This window comes from Myzus persicae, unplaced genomic scaffold (assembly GCF_001856785.1).
Source record: "Myzus persicae strain clone G006 unplaced genomic scaffold, MPER_G0061.0, whole genome shotgun sequence".
In the NCBI taxonomy this organism is placed as follows: Eukaryota; Metazoa; Arthropoda; class Insecta; order Hemiptera; family Aphididae; genus Myzus; species Myzus persicae.
Genome location: NW_019103232.1, coordinates 97,792 through 103,457, shown reverse-complemented (window position 1 = coordinate 103,457; position 5,666 = coordinate 97,792). Strand labels below are relative to the sequence as shown.

General features: G+C 27.7%; 1 non-coding gene across 1 annotated transcript; it reads left to right on the top strand.

The window, feature by feature from the left end:
* The first annotated feature begins 2,991 nt into the window (after nucleotides 1-2,991).
* Trnas-aga lies at nucleotides 2,992-3,073 on the top strand. Its single transcript has one exon. It is a non-coding gene; the product is annotated as a tRNA-Ser (tRNA).
* Nucleotides 3,074-5,666: the final 2,593 nt, after the last annotated feature.

Genomic DNA, 5,666 nt, shown 5'->3' with positions numbered 1-5,666 from the left:
CACTATCTTCTTGTATTCCAAATAATACAATTGCAGAATAAAAATGGTTATTATTTAAAAAATTCATAAATAAATATGAATAATTATAATATTATAATATTTATAAAATATACTAAAATTCATAATTATTTATAATTCAAAATACATTCCTATTAAGTACAACATAATATAGAAGGAAGTGTTGATATTTAAATGTATCAAACTCTTATACATTTTATGTGCATTATTAAGTACGTACTAATTAATAATGTATCATATAATATATTAATATCTTGAACATATCTATATTTTGATCTTCTTTAATAAAATAGTAGGTACAACTATGTTCATTTATGGACTCAAAAAATTTAAGATTTATCTATTAAGGAATTTACCACATAATTTCGCCAAATGTTTTATATTGTTTTGTACTTTTTATAATTTTTTTGAACTATATAAGATTTGAATTTTAAATATTCAACACATAGGTAAAAGATGTTATTGTATTTTTACAACGTTATTTTTGGAATATGCTTATGCCAATCATTTTATTATGTAGGTACTAATAGGTTTTATAATTTTATTAAATATTGTAATAAATATATGTATATATAATCATTTTAAAAGTGTATCTACACATCGGATTTTTAGGTACTTACAGTAAAAATATAAAATAGTAGGTAAATATTATAATACATAGATAATATAAGGTCTTAAACCTAATTATTTTAGTTATTAATCTTTTTTTGAGGTAGTTTAATTATAAGTGTTTTATTTTTGTATTATTTTTATTGATCTAAAGCTGGTAACTATGACTATTAAGATTAGCTGTTTGTAGGGGCAAACGATTGATTTGAAACACGTATTTGTATGTGTGGCAAGGATGTGTTTCTAAAAAGTCGGGCGGCCACCCATCTGAGTGATGGATGGCTGGTACGTACGCTCAGAGCGTAGCCGCAGATTGTGCGTACGACATCGCCTGACCAAGCAACAGGATTTATTTTGTAAGCACCAATAAAAAGCTATAAATAATGACCACAAATTTTAAATATACAGTAGGCTGGCTGAACTGTACACAACACCTAAGCAAAAACAACATCATGTACTACAGTTCAAAGGAATTAAAAAATAAGCTGTCCAATTTAATAGACTTCGAAATTGCTTTATCCAGGTGCATAGATGGAATTCGGTAGAAAGAGGATAGAGTCTTCCTCACACAAAATTCTTTCAAGCCCGCATAAAAACAAATCAAAAAGTAATTGTAATATTTGCCTTTATGGACATTGTTAAAATGTCCATAGAAAATATGATAAAAAAATATTTCATATAGAGTACTATATTATGGTATATTTTTTTTAGTAAAAGTGGCATAATATCTGCTTTTTAAATGAAATATTTTCTTAGTGAAAGTGGAAAATAATGTGACTAAAAAAACAATTCTTCATTTTCTACGAGCTGCTTGCCTGAACAGCAGCCATCTGTCATTATTTTAAAAAATAATTATAAAATAAATGTACAGCTATTGCTTTTGATGCATACTACCTAAGTCTAATTAAATCAATTCAATAAACTCAATAAATTATTATGTATTGTATACGAAAAATGATTCCAAGCGAAGTAGCTACACAAATAATAGATTAGGTAGCTAGTGTCTTTATAAATACTCTTAAAAAAAAAAAGATAGATAACTTTTTTAATATTGTAATAATTACTATTTACTATATTATCTACACGATTAGTATATTATACTGCTATGATTTTTTTTAATCTCTTAGAAAATAAAATTCAATGAAATTGTAAATGTTTCTTAACAAAATGTACTACATATTGATATGCTGTTGTTTATGCTGTTAGTAAAGTCTTACTATTTATAAATAAAGATATCATAATCTTAGTTTAAACATCTAATATTCTAATGACTTTGATAGTCAAGAGACTTAATAAATATTGTGTTGATTAATAAATTACCCTTATTAAATAATGTCGTATTCTGAACTACAAAAGAAGCCATAGCAAACACAAGCCAAAACGACATTTGAGCTCCAAGGTTAATATATTATTGTAAGGTATAAAAAAAAACTACCTACCCCGCTTAGAGCCTACAGCCAGATTCATCTAGACCTAGTCTACACACCCAATACCTCCCCTCCCCCCACAGTATTTATCAATTGACATAATCTTAACCTGTGACTGTAAGTATTTAATTTAATTAATTGATATATTTACTAGATACTATATCAGCAGGCAAGTATACATGGGAGGGTTCAAACCCCTCCCGAAAATTAATATAGTTGTGTAATTTATATACCTATATTAATCATCGATAACTACAATAACTGGTCGGTGATAATTTGCTTATGACCCCCCCCCCCGGGAAATTTTTTTTGTGTACGTTCCAGTACTATATGGTAAGAAATTATTAAAACGTAGACGCATTAAATATTTATTAATCGATATACATTCCAAGTTATATTACAGAATTATACATTTTGAATAAACCAACTAGGTAAATGCTAAAGATTATTGTGCTTTAGATTTATACCTAACCTAACGTTCACTAAAAAATTGAAATCGTTCACGTTCAGTACTTAAAAAAGGAACTCGTTCGCGTTCACGTTCCTGTTTTTTCAAACGGACGTGTTCACGTTCACGTTCATTCAAAAAATGAACGCATTTATTGGGCGTTCGTTTAATTTTTTTTTCTCAGTAATTACTAATTAAATTTAAATTCGATATCATAGGAACTATAATGGAAAATATTATTATAATATGATTGATTAAAATATTTTAAAAATATATTTATTAAATGGTAATAAATTAAACTTCTTAATAATCGATTAAGTTCATTAAAAATATAAACGTCGTTTACGTTCACGTTCTATTTTAAAAATACGAGTGACGTTCACGTATCGTTCACTATTTATGAACGTGAACGCGTGAACGTGCGTTCATGAATGACGTTCTTTTCAAACACTGCTTAGATAATGGTATTTTTCCCATCTCACCCATCGGGCAGTCGTGGCCGAGCGGTTAAGGCGTCTGACTAGAAATCAGATTCCCTCTGGGAGCGTAGGTTCGAATCCTACCGACTGCGAATATCTTTTTGTAAAAAAACCTTTCACTTATTTATTCCACTTGTATTTAATTTAAGTATTAATTTTAATTAATTATTATAAACTTCCCTACTGTTCCAGATTAAGAATTAAAATAAATTTAACTAATACCTTGAATTATATAAGATTCATAAGAAGCATTCTTCGGTATTATATTTTATATTTTGGTTACATTATGATTATATTATCATGTATTTCAATTTTCAGATATAAATAATCATAGAAAAAAATATAAATCTGAATATTGTTTGGACTACTTATTAGTGAAAAACGACAAGCATTATTTGTTTGTGATTATTAAAATATTTGTAGGTATGTAAATATATTTGTCTTAATATAATTATTTGTATTATTATTTTATGATCATTATAAATATATGATCAATGCCGGAGGCCTGTGATATTATTTACGAGGCACTGTGAATTTTATAAAATCGAAGTCCGAAGCCCAATAAAAAAGTGCGAGGCCCTTTGTCGTCACACATGCCCTGTGTGGCCACACTTCCTGCACCCCTCTCGTCCTGGCTATTTAAATGATGCTTTAATTTTAAATCAAGAAATAATAAATTTACTGTAAGCTGATAGTATTTGAATAATGTATTTGTTTATATATTTGAAAAGTGTATGTAAATAAAAATGAATTGTAAACATTATTCAAAACTTTGAAGAATCTGAAAACCATAAGCCTTCATATAGGTATTATAATGTATGCGTAAAATGTTTTTATTATTTTATGTCAACAGTCAACACAAAACTTGTTTGAAAAGTTGTCCGGTTATCTGATTGAGTTTCAAAAAAAAAAAAATTTGTATTGAAGTTAAATTCCATTGATTTATGTGTACGCATATTTGTATATTACATAATATAAATGAATATAATACAACCATTTACCTATAAATCGTATGATAATATCATTATACAATAAATATTTAAAATTTCAATCATGCAATAATGAACAAAAGACACGGACGCACGCTGTAGTTAATTATTATGGTTAAATATCTAGATATAATACAAATTCGAATAGACTGCATAGGATGCTTTCCTGTAATATCACAAGTGCATTGACTGATACACATAGTAAATTACGATAGCCGCCACTGATAATTAATTGTAGACAATTGATGATTTTTTGTGATTACCTACCTATGGAATATTATTATATTATATTTCAATAGGATGTACTCTGTACAGTCATCATAAAATGTACATTTATAAATAGTTTTCAAATAAATTACGTCTCATTCTTTAAAGTATAGGTGCCTTTATAATGTTTTAATGTTTATTTATTCGTAATACAAATAATATAGAAGAATTCTTTCGATCAAACTTTAAAAACAAAATTCGTTAGTCATGGTACCAATAAATATTGTACCTACATAGGTACTTCCCTTAAAATGAATGATATTATATTAAAAACCTATTTATGTGTACACCAAATAAAAGGGGTTATATTTTTTCCTTGCAACATTAAATTATAATAATATGTTTAAACATTTTTTTTTTAAATAAAGATACCCTTTCATAAAAAAAAAGTCATGGAAACTCGAATGACAAGCAATAATCCCTCTTCCATTATTTACTGCTATGTATTATAGATAACCAATCCAATAAACTGAATATATATAGGTACCAGCGCGCAATGCACGTGGTGAGTAAATCAACAGATTTCTCTGTAGCTGCCAAATCCATTCTTTCTCAAGAGTTTGTTAGACGAGCAGATAGTTAAGTTGATTGTACAATTTTTGGCACCCATTGTGGTTCGCGCTTTCCCAGGAATCGATTTGCTTGCTCGATCAATAGTTATTTTTTGAATATATTTTGTACATAATACTGTTATAGGCGGTGGCCATCAATTTTGTTTTAACCTTCAATTTAATGTTTTTAAGTCGAAATAGTATACTGAGCAATCTTAGTATACATGTTGTACATTTGATTTTACTCCGTAACTGGTATATATTAAGCCTGTTTATAATTTGATAATTATAAATTATTTAAAATATTGGCCCTGCAGAACCTACAATCACGCATAGAAACACTAAATATTTTATTTAATCATAGTAAGTCCTTATCCAAGTGGTTTAAGCAAAAACAAAAACTAATATTGACAGATGATCAACTCAGATATAAAATGATAACATATCAAAACCTCAATACAGGTATGTGTCTGATAATAGAAGTAAAATGGCTAAACTATCTACTGCAAATTGATAATTAATTCTTAATGTTAAGCCCTTAATACTCGTGTTCATTTGAATAATATAAAAATTCGAACATAATAGTTACTAAAAATAAAACATTTGTTACAAGTTTGTTGTTGTAGAATTTTTATTTTTCCTGAATGTCATTGATAGACTCAATAAACCGTCAAATTATAGTTGAAATGGCGACAGTTCAACCCTCAAATATTTGTGATAGTATTGCAATTATTCATTAATTATTTTATTGTAATAATAGTTTTATATATATTTGTGCCATGGTGTGGCCCGGCCCTTGAAGGTCTTTAGTAACCACCCGGGTCTTTACTTTTTTAGCGATGAAACATGGTACACATGCACAATTGAACGTGTTACAA